Source organism: Zootoca vivipara, chromosome 2 (assembly GCF_965207765.1).
Source record: "Zootoca vivipara chromosome 2, rZooViv2.hap1.1, whole genome shotgun sequence".
In the NCBI taxonomy this organism is placed as follows: domain Eukaryota; kingdom Metazoa; phylum Chordata; class Lepidosauria; order Squamata; family Lacertidae; genus Zootoca; species Zootoca vivipara.
In genome coordinates, this window is record NC_142584.1 from 63,981,049 (window position 1) to 63,998,864 (window position 17,816).

The window sequence follows — 17,816 nt, forward strand, 5'->3', positions numbered from 1 at the left end:
TTGGTGTGAACCCTATCTCAGTTTGACTTCAGATCATAGTGGATTGCCCCCAACTTGGAATGAGAGCATCTTCTTTGCATGTGGAACATTCCTCCATAGCATGCAGATAGAGCAGGGTATATTGCAATGTTGTTTTTTTGTGAGCGCAAGGATATATTTCAAAAACCAAACAGAAACTACACCACACAAAGTGAGTATGGCATGGCACAGAGATGTCCCCAGGTCCACTAGCTCCACCTAATATGGAATGAGACTGGAACCCAGAAGCACACCTGCCCCAACTGCAGCTCAACTTGCTTGGATTTCTCAGGTAGAACTCTGGTCCATTTCTCTTTGTAGAGACAAAATGGGATAAACCCATGTATGCCACCCTGTACTCCTTAGATGAAAAGGAACATGATAAATAACTTAACAACCCATTACGACTGCATCCTATTTCATTCTGCTGTAGGTTCCTTTAATTAGTTAAGCTTCAGTCTTGCAGACAGTTTCATGAATGTGAATCTTGTTAATTGCAGTGTGCATTAAGTACTGGGTGGGGTGTAACTTTGTGCGGAATTTCAGCCATGAATTAATCACAATGGAAACATAAAATAGAAAACAACCCTTAGCACATTGCAAGTATGAGAAGACAGAACTGGTCCTGTCCACTAAAAGACTGAGCCTGCTTTGACTTGGAATATGTTCCTTCTAATGCAGAGCCCATTCAGCTAAACCTTGACCGAAATCCATTTAATGCCTATTCAAGAAATCTGTTTTCCAGTTACAATTCAGGCCCCCATTGCTGATTTGAGGAACCAAACTAATTTCATGTGGTTCTCCCAACACCCCTCATGACATTTATGACATATTTTTCTGTTTAGAAGGAATGATCTTTTCCAGATGCCAGCTGATCTGAAACTACCTAATGAGATTTCCACAGATGTAGAGAGGTGTTTTTTTTTAAAAAAATGGTATTTTATATATTTTTTCCACAAAGGATGATGCTCTCCAACACAAATATTTCTGTTCCAAAAAACATTACAAATATACTTGGATGAGTGCTGAATTAATGAACACTTGTTCGATGAGAAAAAGAGAGAGGCAGTGTTGTCAGTTCTTTTACTCTTTTTTGGTTTCATAATCTCAATGTGCAATTATACTTAGGCTAGAATATAGTCGCTGAAGTCCATGGGACTTCTTTCCAAGCAAGCAAGCTTTAAATTTAAGTATACTTAAACACTGTTAGAAAGGCAGTTTTAAGAGATAAAATGAACATTGAACATTGTTCATTTTATTCCATATTTATCTCTACAATTCCATAGTTCTGTCCAATAAGACTATGATTTTGAGCTGTGGATTTCAAAATGCCTTGCACTAATTATTATCAGGACGCGGGTGGTGCTATGGATTAAACCACAGAGCCTAGGGCTTGCCGATCAGAAGGTCGGCGGTTCGAATCCTGCGACAGGGTGAGCTCCCATTGCTCAGTCCCAGCTCCTGCCAACCTAGCAGTTCGAAAGCACGTCAAAGTGCAAGTAGATAAATAGGTACCGCTACAGCGGGAAGGTAAACAGTGTTTCCTTGTGCTGCTCTGGTTTGCCAGAAGCGGCTTTGTCAGGCTGGCCACATGACCTGGAAGCTGTACGCCGGCTCCCTCGGCCAATAATGTGAGATGAGCGCTGTAACCCCAGAGTCGGTCACGACTGGACCTAATGGTCAGGTGTCCCTTTACCTTTAATTATTATCAACAGTATAATGTAAATTGTGATTTCTTAGTAGAAACAGAAAAGTCACACCACATGTAATGATTCTTTTCTTTCCCCTCTAAATGTTTGTATGAGTGTTTGTGTAGGGGAAGGAAATAAATACATTTGGGTGGTGGTTTTGTGTGTGTGTGTTATTTTGGGATTGCAATAAACATTATGAATTTTTAATATCCAGGTGAGAGAGTGATTCTTAATCCCTATCCAATTCCTGCCCCCAGATATATCCATCACCGTCCTTACTGCTGGTCTGCCTCAGTTTCCCAAAGATACAAACTCCCTCAGTTCAGGGCTCCAGCTCCTTTTCTGGATGCAGAAATTTTGCATCAGCTGCCTGATATCCTTCTGATTATGCAAAGTAGCACATTCAGTCAAATGGACACTAACCCATGAAAGCTTAGACCATATAAGCTGTGCAAGAAATATAATGACAAACCATGCTTTAGCATGTCAAGAACAAGTCAAGTTGAGCCTCAGCCTCTTGCACTTCCCTCTCCCCTCCCCTCTTCTGGAACAGCTGTAGCAAGGAGGTCAGAAGCTTAGCTTCTATTTTTTTTAAAAAAATTATTGAAGAAAAAGAATTTTTAAACAATACAAATTACATAACCAATTACAATTTTCCCCCTTTCCCCCTCCCATCCCTCCCTCTCCCACTCTCTAAGGACTTCCCTCAGCTCCCCTCTCTGATTTGTTTGTACATATTGTTTTCTGCATGTTATAAAATTGTACATATCATTACCTTATCTATCATATGTTCTACTAATAAATTGTGGATGTTTATTCAAAACCTGTCAAGGAGTCCAAATCCTTTTGTTGTCTTTTTAAATAATGTGTTAAAAGTTCCCATTCTTCTTTGAAGTCACAGTTGTCCTTCTCACGTAGTTTATATGTCAACTTTGTCAACTCTGCATAGCTCATCAGTTTTTCTTGCCACTGTTCTTTCGTTGGGATTTCCTGTCTTACATCTTTGTGCTAACAAGACTCCTGCCGCTGTTGTACTGTACATGCATAAGTTCTTTATTTTCCTTGTCCTAAAATCCCTAACACAAATGCTTCTGGTTTTTTTTTTTACATATGTAATTTTAAACATATTTTTCAATTCATTATTTATCATCTCCCATTTTTTTTAACTTCTCTACATTCCCACCACATATGATACAAAGTACCTTCTTTTTCTCTACATTTCCAACATATGTTAGTCCCGGCTTTGTACATTTTTGCCATTTTTACTGGTGTAATATACCATCCATACATCATTTTCATATAATTCTCTTTCAAGAGAGAATAGTCTGTAAATTTCAAATTTACCTTCCACAATTTCCCCCAATCCTCAGATTGTATATTATGTCCTATATCTTGCGCCCATTTAATCATAACCTATTTGACTTCCTCATCTTTCATTTCCCATTCTAGCAGAATACTGTATGCTTTCTTCAGTAGCTTCACATCTTCTTCTATAACCTTTTGGAATCTAGAAATTGTATAACTAAACCCTTTTTTATCCTCCTTAAACATCTCATTTAATTGTCTGCAATGCAACCAACTCTGAAAATGGTCTTTAATTTCTTCATAGTCTTTTAATTTCTATTTTCCTTCTTGATCTTCCAATAAATCTCTGTATGTAAGCTACTTTCCCTTTTTGCCAAGTGGTTTGAGTAACGAAGCTTCTATTGGTGATAACCATCAAGGTGTTTTTTGGTCTATCAAATCCTTGAACCTTTCCCACACTCTCATGGGAGTAGGAATCTAACAACATCTAGAGCAGTGTTTCTCAACCAGTGTGCCTCCAGATGTTTTGGGACTACAACTCCCATCATTCCTAACCACTGGTCTTGCTAGCTAGGGATGATGGGAGTTGTAGTCCCAAAACATCTGGAGGCACACTGGTTGAGAAACACTGATCTAGAGGGCTACAGGTTCCCTACCCTAAGCAATGGCTATGGTTTGTTTCATAATCCATTGTTTGAAGTTGGCTTGCTTTAAACAAACCATACTCAAGGTTTGTTGTATTTGGATGAACTGACAGTGGGCAGTCAATCAAAAATGGAATCTGAAGCTCCTGAACTCCTCCTTTCAGCAGCACTGCAGGATGAGGGGGGAGCATGTAAATGCAAAGGGGGCCAGGCTTATTCCCATAATAGTAAACCATGGTTTACTGTGACATCCAAAGGAAATTACAAACCTTTTTTCTGTAGCAAACTGACCCAGGCTAGTCCTCTGGAAGTTGTTCACATTAAGTGTGTGGAGCTCCCACTTGACAAGCGATTTTCTGTGCTTGATTAATTTTAATGTGCTGAATAATAGATGGGATATTGCATAGCCTCTAGTTAACCCTTTAAGCTTACCCTACATCAGGCTTTACATAACCATTAAGTCCAAATATCTTTGATTTTCCTCTGCATGCATATTCTGTTCCTTAGTAAGTTGACCTCTTCCCACACCCAGTTACACTTGGGGGGCAGGAATTGCAGTAGAGTCTGGAAATATTTAAACAATATCCTTCTCACTGTTGTCAGAGCAGAACACCCACAATTGAGCATGTGAGGCCAGGCCCGTTCCAGCTCTGAGATCAGCTTCACAGATGTCTGTCACCTGTTTCTAAGGAAATGTGCAAGTGTTTGGGAAAGTGCAGAGCCTCATTGTTGTTGTGGGAATCTGAAACCACTCTGAACTCTGCCCTGACGTTGCTTGTCAAAAATATTTAAAAAGAAATAGCAACATTCTTTCTTCAGTCATTAGCCAGGACCTGCACTAAAGGCTCTGCCCTGTAAAATGCCAAAATGACTGGCAAGAATTTGAGTGGCAGGAGAGGCAGCTCAGATCCTAGAAGGCCTTTTCAAGGACCATGAGGACTTTGACAGCCAACCCTCTGCTTAGGTTAACTGGTTTCCCCAAAGATACTTAACTTTGGGGATGGGAAGGTTATTTGTTTGCAGGTGTCATGACTTTAATACTGTAGTTCTCCATTTGCGAAAATACCTGCAGTCAATTCAGCGGAATCATTCAAGTTCGGCCCGACTTGCATATGATTTCCTTTTCTTCTAGTATACTTTCAATAACTGCTCTTTTGCTGTGTTGATAAAAGTGAAGTTTGTGTTATGTTTATACTTCACGATGCTCTTTAGAGGGTAGAAAGGTGCAGCAAAAATCCTAGCAGAAACATACAAACAAATGACAAAGCTGTTCCTGAGATGGACCACTTAGGTCTGTAGGGTGGGTGGTGTAAATTTGGGTGCTTCCCCCGCCAGTAAGGCTATTGTGACATATAAAAAAGCATGTCAGAATGACCAAACATTTCTTCCTGACATGCAAGTTTCTACAGGTTGGGAGTTTTAAATCAGGTGACCATTCACACATGCAAGTCCTCATTCTGAAGTGTACAACCTAGGAAAAGCTTTCGCCAGATTACGACTCCATAAACTGATCCTTTCTGAAGTTCAGACTACAAGCAAATGCTATGCTAAACATGTTGCGATGCTCATGCAATGGGCCATGACATGATTTACTACCATGTACATAAATATTTTGGAAAAGAAAATATATCACAGAAAACTGAATCTTTGACCTGGTCCAGTTTTTATGGATGAGTGCCAGGATTGTGTCAGAAATCCATTACTGAGTCAGTCTGTGAGGATTTATCCTCCCAAATGTGGCACGCTTTCATTATGTTCACTGTTATTTCCCCCCACCATGCACACAGGGAACTGTGTTACTGCAAATAAAAAGGGTGGACTGTTTTTAATATTAATCATTTACACAGCACTTTTATGGCCAAATTCCAAACGGATTTATTCAGCAGTAAGTCTCGCTCAGTTCCATGGGACTTCCTTTCTAGTAGGTATGCATAGGAACCTAGGAAGTTGCCTTATACTGAGACAGACCATTGGTCCATCCAGCTCAGTATTGTCTACACTGATTGGCAGCAGCTCTCCAAGGTTTCACTCTTTGCCAGCTCTACCTGGAGATGTTGTGGATTGAACTTGGGACATCTTGCATGCAAAGCAAGTGCTCTGCCACTGAGCTACTGCCCTTTGGATCACAGCCTTAGGCAACCCTACACATATTTACCAAGAGGGAAGTCCTCACTGAGGGAAAGCTTCTTTCCCACTGTTCCCTCCCCCCATGGCCAATCTGGCAGAGTAAAATGGCCACTTTGGGCAGCAGTTGCTAGGGTGGCATGGAATGGCGGTGAGGTGTTAGAGGGTAGATCTTGGGCTATGTACACAATATACCTATAAAGCACATCCCAAGCACATTTCCCGCCTCAAAGAATTCTGGGCCTTGTAGTTTGTTAAGGGTTACTGGGAATTGCAAGGGTAAATAACAGTGCCTGGAATTCTTTTTTTTTTTTAACCATAATTTTTATTGTTTCTTCATAAATAAACATAATCAAATATTCTTACATAATCACAACTTAAATTGAAAAATATATCCCTGATTATACCTTTTTAGGGATATCTCCTTTAATTACAACATATTTTACATTTGTTCTGCCGAACACGGCTTCCCCTTTCTCCCATCCTTGGTTTTATTAATCGAGTTTTTACGACTTGCGCTCATATAAAACAGAATCTTGTTAGTGTTCTTACATCTTATCATCCTCTATGTAGTCTCCATTATTTACAGATGCAGGTATCATGAAGTCACAAAAGATACAATTGGTGTTTCGCAGTGTGTTTTAAGATATTCCGTAATTTTTCCCCATTCTTTCTCGATTTTCTGATCTTTTTGGTCCCTTACTCTTCCAGTCAGCTTAGCTAGCTCTATATATTCTACCATATCCACTATGGTACCATCAATAGTGGACTGGAAAGTGCCTGGAATTCTTTGAGGGAAAGTGTCTTTAGTGTGTACACAGCCTATGTCAAAACAAAATAAAAAAAATCCTTCCAGTAGCACCTTAGAGACCAACTAAGTTTGTCATAGGTATGGAGATGACCAATCTCTCTTGCACAGTGAGGCATCCTGAGTAAGGGGCATCAGACAATGTAGGGGTTGGGGTTGGCAGAGGAGCAGAAGAAGCTGGTAGTCAGATATGCGTACAATAGACTTCATGAGAAGAAATAATGCTAGCTTCTCGTAGCCCATTACCCACATAGATTTTTGGGCTTTAAAGGAACCTTCTGACACAGAACCAGGGAAGGAGAAAACACGAGCAAGGAAGTTGGAAATTAGCCTCTTTGGCGCAAAGCCAAGTTCACAGCTCTGGTAAAGATGACTAAGATTCTACCATTGTACTACAAGGGCAGCAAATTGGTGCTATGGGGAATTCTTTAATGCCCTGTTTCCCCCTATAATGCTAGAATGTAGCATCATTTTAGTATCATAAATTCTATTAAGCAAGACTCTTGCTTAAAGTTGTGGGGGATTAGAGGCCAACTGAAGACATTTCTTCAAAAAGAAGTCATGGGAAGCTGGATTGGAAGGAACTTGGCCTCGGCAACTAACCGACTTGTTTATTTCATGCAAAAGAACGGAGCAGAATGTTGATCTTGCTAGCGAGCTATTGTATTGTTGGTCCTATGAACCAGTATAGTAAGGCTGCCCTGCACATTTTATACCTCACTAAGCCAAAAACAATTCTCCAGCCCTACACTGTGGTCTGCTAGCTGTTTGACAAACCTTTCTGAATCCCCAGGCAATCAACAATACTAGATTATTATATTATTTCTCTGGTGGAATTCTGTAAGCGGCTGGTGAGCTCTGCTCAGCTTAGAAAGAAAGAGGTTAGGTGAAGGACTGTCAAGGTAGAAAGCAATAGATTTATTTAAGAGATGTACAGTATGTTGAAAGATCCAGGCCAGAGAGGTCTAGATAAACAAGGCTTTGAGGTATTCTGAAAGAGTGGAGGTATCTAATGTGCTGCCTTCCAGATGTTGCCCATCAGTGTGGCTAATGGAGAGGGGTGATGGGAGTTGTAGTCCAGCAACATCTGGTGGATGACATGTCGGCTACCCCTGTTTTAAAATGCTTCCTTATATTCATGGATGTGTTACATTCATGCACACATACATGTTCTCAGAACCTGGATTACGAAGAAAAACTTTAGTCTCTTTTTGCCAAAATGGAAAGGAAACTGAAGGAAATAAATAAGGGAAATCATTATGTACTAGTTTAAAGCGAGATTTTTTTCCATTCAGCAATTTTCAGAAGCATCTGGAAAAAATCTTATTATGGATGAGGCATGCCATGATATCTACAACGAATATTTCTGCTGCACATATCCATCCACGCTCCATGCTCTGTCAAGTGCTACACACACTTAGATGCTTATAAAGCATCAAGTAAATATAAAAGTTCCCATGATTTATATAAAAACAAGAGTGATAACGTGCTTTAAGTGCTCACATTTCTCTTTGTTTATTCTTATTTTCTTGTGCATGTGAATATCTGTGGATTGTCTTTGCTTTGTTGCAGTCATTTCCTGAAAAAGCACTATGAGTTGAACTAAAAAAAGAAGAAGTCTGTTTAGAAAATTTCGCAGTCATGGGATAGGAAAATAGTTCCTCTTACGGATCACTGATTGCTTAAAGAACAGGAAGCGCTATGTAGACATGCCTCCATCATGGGCTGAGAGAGTTCCGGCTTCTCGGCCCTAATCCCTTGCCTATGAGGTCCTTAGTGGGCTTGCTGACTGGATAAACCTGGCACCATATGGACACCATTTTATTTATGTTCCTGATACTACACTTAAATGAGAACGTTTTGTGCAAATCTTTTGTAGGCAGCTGTGATAGCCCTCTGGGACTAAAAAGTAGGGCAGGAGAACTCTACACAACAAAATAAATATAGGAGTAAATGGAAATGGACAGTTCTTACAACGGAGCTTCCAGAAAAAGGCAACCCAAATGACCAAGGAATTAGAACACCAAAACATTTGGAGATTCTGCGATTAGGAACAAAAATAATGACAGAAAGGGTGTACATGGTAAAGGTTTATAAAATTATGCATATTGTGAAGAAAGTGGGCAGAACTGGTGTTGTTTATTTATTTGCAGATTTATAAATCACTTCACAGCTACCAAAGCAATCCGCAAGATGATAAAAATAAGATAAATCATGGATTCAAAAACTAAAAGCTATAAAATCATTTCTACCATTGTAGAATTAATAGTCCAAAATATGACTTCATGGAAAGCCTTCTTAAACAAAAGTGTCTTCAATAGTTACATATTCTTTCTCCCCACCCTAAGACCAGGGGTGTAGGAAGGGAGGGGCGATGGGGGTACTCTGCCCCGGGCAGGGCAATCCCAAGGGCGCCATGGCGGCTGCCTCCCCCTGCCCACGCTGGGCCCCTGCCCCCGCAGGCAGCGGTCTCCACCCCCAGAATGCGCACCATGCCCCCAGAATGCATGCCAGCCCTGCCCCCGCCTGCTCTCTGCCCCCGGTGCCAGAGCATGAAGCTTCGCCACTGCCCAAGACAGCAGAATTCAAGGTCACCCAATGAAATTGACTGGCAGTAGATTCAAACACCCAAACTAAGGCACCTTATCAGACAATATTGAGCTGATTTATGGTGTGTAGACCACTCCAGAGAATTCCTTTAGTCATGATTGCTGGTTCCAGGTTAAGAAGTGTATACCTCTGAACGCTGCTTGCTGGGAAGTGGCAAGAGCCGTTGAAGGATATTGTCCTCCTGTCCTACCTTGTGGGCTTACCAGCAGCATGAGATTGGCCACTGCAAGAAACTGGAGGCTGGACTAGATGGATCTTTGGCCTGATGCAGCAGACTAGCCTAACAACTCCTATTGCAAGGATCACTTGGATAATTTATGTGAAGAGCCCTGAATTCTCTCGGGAAAAGAGGGAGAAATTGGGTCAGGGGAATAGAAAGTTTCCTTGAGTTCCTAGGGAAGGTGTGGGGCAAATAGGATTACACCCAATGTAGAAGTGGATGATGATGATGATGATGATGATTACAATATACAAAGCTGATCAAAGATATCTTAGCATAATCTGCTTTTGAGGTATTATCATATCCATTTATGAGCTGCTATGTGCTATGGCTTTGTGTGTCTATTAAAAGGCAAAGTGTTTCTGAGAGGGAAGGTGGATTGCAAGGGATCTTGCTAATGAAAATCGATAGCATAAAAATCATAATCAGCAGATGCAAATATTTATGCAGCTGAAATTATTAGGGGATTTGCCCAATCATCTCCATGTTGCTAAGCTCCTCCAAAACCACCTTGATTGATTTCCAGCCACCGCCACCCTGGAGGCTTGTCTCTGGAACCAGGTCATTTATAGTTATGATAATTCATTTTGGTCCTGTAGGTTTACAACTTAGCAGTATATCTTAGTGAGTTATTGGGTTGTATAAAGTTTATAATAGATCCATGTTTTGATTCTAGCCAGGATTCAAGAATACCCTGAGTAATTGCAGTCTAGTCCGTTCCAAGGTCTTATACCACTCAGTTGATGCATGCTGTTCCCAGCATTAGTGTGGCACCTTTTAACTTGCTTGCTTTAGAGCGTCTCCACCCCCACCATTCAGCCCAGACACTGAGATCCAGCGCCGAGGGCCTTCTGGCGGTTCCCTCGCTACGAGAAGCCAAGTTACAGGCAGAGGGCCTTCTTGGTAGTAGCACCCACCCTGTGGAATGCCCTCCCACCAGAGGTCAAAGAGAACAACAATTACCAGACCTTTAGAAGGCATCTCAAGGCAGCCCTGTTTAGGGAAGCTTTTAATGTTTGATGGATTTCTGTATTTTAGTATTTTGTTGGAAGCCGCCCAGAGTGGCTGGGGGAATAAATATTATTATTATTATTATTATTATTATTATTATTATTATTATTATTATTAAGCTGGATGCTAAGTTTATGCTTTATTTTCCTCTATCCTATCCCCTCCCACTTCCTACCTTTTTTGTTTTGAAGCCTCATAAGTGTGAATGTTGTAATTTGGTGGGTTATTGTAGAACACCCCAAGCTATATCACTCATGAGATTCACTGCTTGTGCTGTGTGCTCCAAGTTTGGGGCAAACAAGGAATCAGGAGAGGACAGGAGGACTCCAAGGTTACTTGGAGACTGTCTGCTAGTAGTTTAGAAAATCCCAGAGTAAGAGCCTAAGATCTGTGGTTTTCTTGGCAGACATGGGCATAGCTCAGTGGCAGAGTGTCTGCCTTCCATACATAAGGTCCCAGGTTCAATCCCTGGAATGGAACAGCTTTGGTCAGTGCTGACAGGGAATTTCAAGCCTGTTATCTCCGATGGTCCCACCCCCCTCCCCATGCACAGGGACATAACATGAAGAAGAAGAAGAAGAAGAAGAAGAAGAAGAAGAAGAAGAAGAAGAAGAAGAAGAAGAAGAAGAAGAAGAGTAGTTTGGATTTGATATCCTGCTTTATCACTACCCGAAGGAGTCTCAAAGCGGCTAACAATCTCCTTTCCCTTCCTCCCCCACAACAAACACTCTGTGAGGTGAGTGGGGCTGAGAGACTTCAGAGAAGTGTGACTAGCCCAAGGTCACCCAGCAGCTGCATGTGGAGGAGCGGAGACGCGAACCCGGTTCCCCAGATTACAAATCTAACGCTCTTAACCACTACACCACACTGGCTTTGCCCCTCTTATAAGTCTCTTAGACCCACAGACATATTGAAGCAGACATTATATTTCCTACAATGTTAGAAAAATAGATCATTTGGTGTCTGGATGCCTGTGCCTAAGGCATGGGGAAAGGGGTTATAGAAGAGAAATGCAATAGCAGCACCCCTTTTAATCCCAAGGCTACAGCTCTTGTTCGACCTCGAAGGCTATATAACAACCCATTTATTGCTTTCATTTTGGGTTTAACGCAGGGGGAGGAAAAACTACACTTACCTGGCAGTGCATGTACACAAAGTCCTCAGCCATTCTTGTGCCATGCTCCTTCTTTACAAAAAGCCCATCTAAATACCAGAGTCATAGACGGAGAATGGAACATAGCTTGACATTCAGGAAGACACACGTTTTCCTTCTGCGTGCCTTTCCCTTATACTCTGGGGGAAGGAGGACCTTTTACTGTGGCCTCCATGCACCCCTCTTCTCTTCTCTGTTCCCTTTGCTTTTCAGAAGCCAGAACAGTGAATTTTCCATTCTCTGGAGGACCCACCAAACGAAACGGGACAGACAAAGGCAGCATTGCTATTAATCTTAAACTTTTATCTCCTATTAGTGTGTCAATAAGCAAACCTTTTCTTCTGCCACCCTTTGATATACTGGACGTGTGTCAGAGGAAAAACACGGGCCATCCATATCTTATCTTATATTAAGGAGAGTCGTTGAGAAACATACCTTCATTACTGCGACAGTCATGTCAAAAAGAATCGACTTATTGTCAGCGCATCTAACCTAACAATGTTAATGGACCCTTCAGGCATCTCCTCCTCCTCATTTGTTTCTTACATGCCTATCAAAGAGACAATGCAAGGTAGTTACCAAGCTCTGGGGAGTGGTGTGTGTATGTGTTAAGAGAGTCCATGACAGCTCTTTGGGCTGCTCATAATGAAGTGAGATGAGTGTGTGGGAGGAGGGAAAAGGAGAAGCATTTTGACAGTACCAAGCCCAGAATGGTACTTCAGCCATCTTGGCAGCTCTCTTTACTCCATGGTTCTTATTCGTCCAAGTGTTTCATCTGGAGTGACATCATCATCTTTTCTTCTAATGTTCCATTGCATAGCTGTGAAGGTAAACCATTTTTACAAATGCTCAGTTATAGACATCTTAAGTTATAGATTCCTTAACAATGGACGTAACTATACAATGGTCAAATGTTACCTAGGAATCACATAAGGCAGATAAAGTTTAATGGCATTCTCCATACACCTGGGACATGGGTGGCACTGTGGTCTATACCACAGAGCCTAGGGCTTGCCGATCAGAAGGTCGGCGGTTCGAATCCCCATGACGGGGTGAACTCCTGTTGCTCGGTCCCAGCTCCTGCCAACCTAGCAATTCAAAAACATGTCAAAGTGCAAGTAGATAAATAGGTACCGCTCCGGCGGGAAGGTAAATGGCGTTCCATGCGCTGCCCTGGTTCACCAGAATTGGCTTAGTCATGCTGACCATGACCCGGAAGCTGTCTGCAGACAAACGTCGGCTCCCTCAGCCAATAGAACGAGATGAGCGCTGCAACCCCAGAGTCGTCTGCAACTGGACCTAATGGTCAGGGGTCCCTTTACATTTACCTTTATACAATGGTTGCCTGAAAATGGTCTTCCCACCTTTCTCCAATATTCACAAGTCTGGCTTTCCTAATTCTTCAAATACTTCATTAGCTGCCCCTGCCACACAGTACTTGTCCTCACGGGCATAGCTCTTCCTTTCACATTACAATGTTCCCTGTTATTTCCTTGCCAAAGTACACAAAATAATGCAACCCAGCCTCCAGTAGAAATAATTTGTACTGTAGAAATACTGTAAGAAGAAAAACCAAAGGTACCACTGCTGAATTGTCTGACACGCGTGAAACTGTAAAGTTTCAAGCACTTGCTCAGTGATTTCGTGATGGCAGCAGTATAAGGCCTAGTATATATTATGTGAGGACCTGTGATGTTATTGTAATAATAATAATAATAATAATAATAATAATAATAATAAAAATTTATACCCCTCCCATCTGACTGGGTTTTCCCAGCCACTCTGGGTGGCTCCCAACAGAATATTAAAACACAATAAAACATCAAACATTAAAAAGTTCCCTAAACAGGGCTGCCTTCAAATGTCTTCTAAGTCAGATAGTTGTTTATTTCCTTCACATCTGATGGACTATCAAGAAGGCCCTCTGCCTGGTTCCCTGTAACCTCACCTCTCGCAGTGAGGGAACCGCCAGAAGGCCCTCGACACTGGACCTCAGTGTGTGCAACATTTTTCTATCTCCGCTGTATTTCTTTGTCTGCTGCTTCCAGGGGGTGAGGGTCGCTGAATGCAATGACCTCACATTTTAGTAAATATTACCCAGGAATCACACAAGGCAAATAAGGCTTAATGGCAGCTGTGCATTCTCCATGCATAACATCTAGCTACACCTTAAAACTGTTTTCTGCTAAAGAAGGTGTTTTCTGGTTCCATTAGAGAGGTGTTCTTGACTATTCTTACACGTTTTCAAATTCAGCTGCTCTAGCCATGCTGAATTAGTTTTTATGGAATGCACATTCTCATCCACACTGGAATGTGATTCTGACACACATCTCAATGTGTAGGCAAATCAGTGTGGTGTAGACTGAGGGCCAAAAAATCTGTAGAGCAGTTTGTGCTTGCAGGAAACACATGGGTATTGAGTGGGTGAGGTGGGGCCAGTGGCTGCTATTAGTATATAAGTAAGGAAACAATATGGAAGAGTTAAATGTAACAGTCACATAAATATTAGAATAGCGTAAATATTATCATTAACTTAATTTATTTTACTCTTCACTGTAAGGAAAAATATTTCATATAACAGTTTCTCTTCAAATTTTGTTTACTAAGTCACAGGGGGAAATCATCCATTCATTCTACCATCACCCCATTTTCCTCCTGTGTGTATGTTTTTATCAGCCATATCACAGCTCAAAAGAGAATCACATCATTGGCATCAACTTTATTTTTGTATTATCAAAATGATCATGAAAACACGAGGAGATGATTGAAGCCACATATATATGTGCCTGAGTGCAAGCCTTTGACAAACTTGTATGGCAGACTGAACAATGAATCCCAAGTTTGGTAAAAAAAAAAAATAGCCAAGGGCACAGCAAAGTTTGTCATCTTGCAAAAATTAGTGACAACCGAGCCCTATTGAATTACTTTCAAAAGTTGTCCTTCAAAATCTTTTCCTCAGATTTGCTCACAGTTTTATCCTGCCACAGGTTCTTTGCTTATCCACAACTTACAGTCTCTAAGTTGGTCATTTTCTGTATCAGCCCTCCCCCACCTGGTACCCTCCAGATGTTTTAGACTACAGTTCCCAGTATTAGCTGCTGCTGATGGGACCTATAGTCCAAGATATCCAGAGGGCACAAGATTGGGGAATGATTCATTTATTAACACCTTTCTATGCAAGCCCATTAAGCCACATGGCTGTTTATGATTTGGGAGTATTTTTAAAATAAAAAGTATTATTGTCATAATCATCACATATGCATTCTAGAAACAAAAATAAACCCAACTCATACTGGGGAAAAAAGAAATTCCCCTGGAGGCCCCTGAAAATACATTATAAAAACCTGTATTCCCGTACATACACCTCTACTTACAACAGTATACTGTACATCTGTAAAACACGTTCTTATCAAGTGATCCACAAGCTAGTATGAACCTTTCAAACTGGTCTTCAATTTTTCTGGAGTATTTGTGAGTGAAACAAAGCTCACTATCCTCTTGTAAAGTGTCATTGTGCTTTGTTCCTCACATTTAGGAGAATTATGCCCCATCTACTAACCCAAGTTCTCAAGGTAGTTTACAATACAGTGGAACCTCGGTTTATGAACACCTCGGTTTATGAATTTACGGTTTACAAACGCCGCGGACCCATCTGGAACGGATTAATTCACTTTCCATTACTTTCAATGGGAAAGTTCACTTCAGTCTATGAAGGCTTCAGTTTATGAACAGTTTATGAACAGACTTCCGGAACCAATTATACCCATGTTTCGGGTTAAGTACGCTTCAGGTTGAGTACTCCGCGGACCCGTCTGGAATGGATCAATTCACTTTCCATTACTTTCAATGGGAAAGTTCGCTTCAGTTTATGAACGCTTCAGTTTAAGTACTCTACGGACCGTCTGGAACAAATTAATCCACTTTCCATTACTTTCAATGGGAAAGTTCGCTTCAGTTTATGAACGCTTCAGTTTATGAACAGACTTCTGGAACCAATTGTGTTAATAAACCGAGGCACCACTGTATATTTAGAACACAACAAAATAGACAATGATAGTTTCTTATGGATATGAGATTCAGATGAGCAGGTTCTTCAAGCCACTGGGTTCACTCAGATTTTCAAGCTATTAATGTAATTCTTTAATGTCGGGATGGGGAGCCTCAGGCCTGGGGGCTCTTCTTTTGTGTGAATTGAGGTTTTTTTAAATCACTTCTTGCTTTGAAATTCACATCCATCAGCATGGGCCTTATCATTCCCTGATTTCTATTCAAATGCATTTTAGAGAACAAATGAAATGAAGTCATAATAATAAAAATAATGCTATACATATGCATGGTAGAGAAACGGTGTTCTGAATATGGATTTTGTGTCAAGGTATGAGGGAGGGAGAAGGAGAGATCACCTTAGTGACCCAGGTTTAACTATAAAGCATATTTTTCAAATGAGCAAACTTCTTAAATAACGTGGAAGGGGCCCTTTTTACCCTTAATGTGCGGAAAATGATACAAGTTGCTTTGCAAAGGAAAAAGTGTGCTAATGTGCCAACAGCAATTGAATTCCACTGGCCTTCTATTCATTAAACTTCCATTGCTCTGCACATAATTCATCTCAGCTAAGTTATGCTCCTCAAGGGTCTGCTACTAAAATAAAGAAGTAATCACTTCTATGTCGCCAAATAAGGTGCACTTGGCTCCAGACATCCACTTACAACTATTGACAAAGAAAAGCAGATACACGGTGCCAAAGAAATAAAAGAGGATTCTCTCCCCCTCAACCAAACCGGCTATTGGAAGGCAGATCCAATGTGCTGCTCTTCAAAGGTTCCATTTTCTTAAGTCTTTCATGCTTACAACTCACAGGAACCTTGGATATTTACTAAAATTCCCAGGGAGTGTTCTGCAACTTTAATAGGTTCTGACTGCTTAGGCTAAGTTGCGCTCTAGTAGTTCAGTGGAAGACCACATATAGTTTGCAAGAGAAATGTTCCAGATTCAGTCCTTGACACCTCCAGGTAAGCCTGGGGAATACTCCTATCTGAAACCCTTGAGAGCCATTGCCAATCAGCGTAGACAATATTGTCCTAGATGGGCCAGTGGTTTGAGTCACCATAAGGCTGCTTTCTTATGCCCTTAACATTGGAAAACATTCAGCAAGCATGGACTTAGAGAGCATAGCAAAATTTCATTTTCTCCTCTGTTGTCTATATAGTCTTATTCAGCTCTAAATATGCAAAGGTGGAGAGGAAAGACAACACTTTATTACCAAAAAGAAAAAGAGCAAGTTGTGTCATGATCATTTGAAATGATAGGCAAGAAGTGATAGAGCATGACTTTCCATCTTCTTCTTACAGCAGGGATGAGGAGCTTCAGGCTGGGCCCCCATAATGTGCCCCCCGCAAGGCCTCTCTATCTGGCTTTCCAGACCACATCCACCATGCTCTTTCCACAAGCCCCATCCCCCTCTGGCTCTGCTTTCCATCCTTCTTGAGCATGAATTCTGACAAAATGCCTTGCTTGACAGAATGGAGAATAGAGAGGAGTTTGATTCCTGGCATGTGGCCCTCGGGCTGAAAGGCAATGTGGTCCTCAGGCTGAAAAAGTTAATAATAATAATAATAATAATAATAATAATAATAATAATAATACAGTTGTACCTTGGAAGTCGAACGGAATCTATTCTGGAAGTCCATTCGACTTCCAAAATGTTCGAAAACCAAAGTGTGGCTTCTGATTGGCTGCAGGAAGCTCCTGCAGCCAGTCAGAAGCCCCATTGGACGTTTGGCTTCCAAAAATACTTCACAAACCGGAACGCTCACTTCCGGGTTTGTGGCATTCAGGAGCTAAAACTTTCAAGAACTAAGCTGTTCGAAAACCAAGGTACAGCTGTAATCAAAATTTAAAGGTGCTCAGCACAAAAGCCCCTGGTCCTATTTACCTGTGATTTGGCAGGATTTATCTGTTGTAGAGGGCCTGTCACACCTTGAAATTTCATTCACTTCTGCCAAAAGGAAAATATTTTTGAGATTTTTTTTCTTAAAAATATAAAGCAGTATAGAAATGAAATGAATAATAAACATAAAAGATGCTGTAGCCATTGTCTGACTTTCCAGTAGTGAATGGGGGCCAGAAGGGGAGGAAGGGAGACAAAGATCATTCAGGTCAAGTATCTGATAATGTTTTCTAAAGTACCAAATGGGAGTCTGAACCATATCTACTAATTACAGCTAAAGCT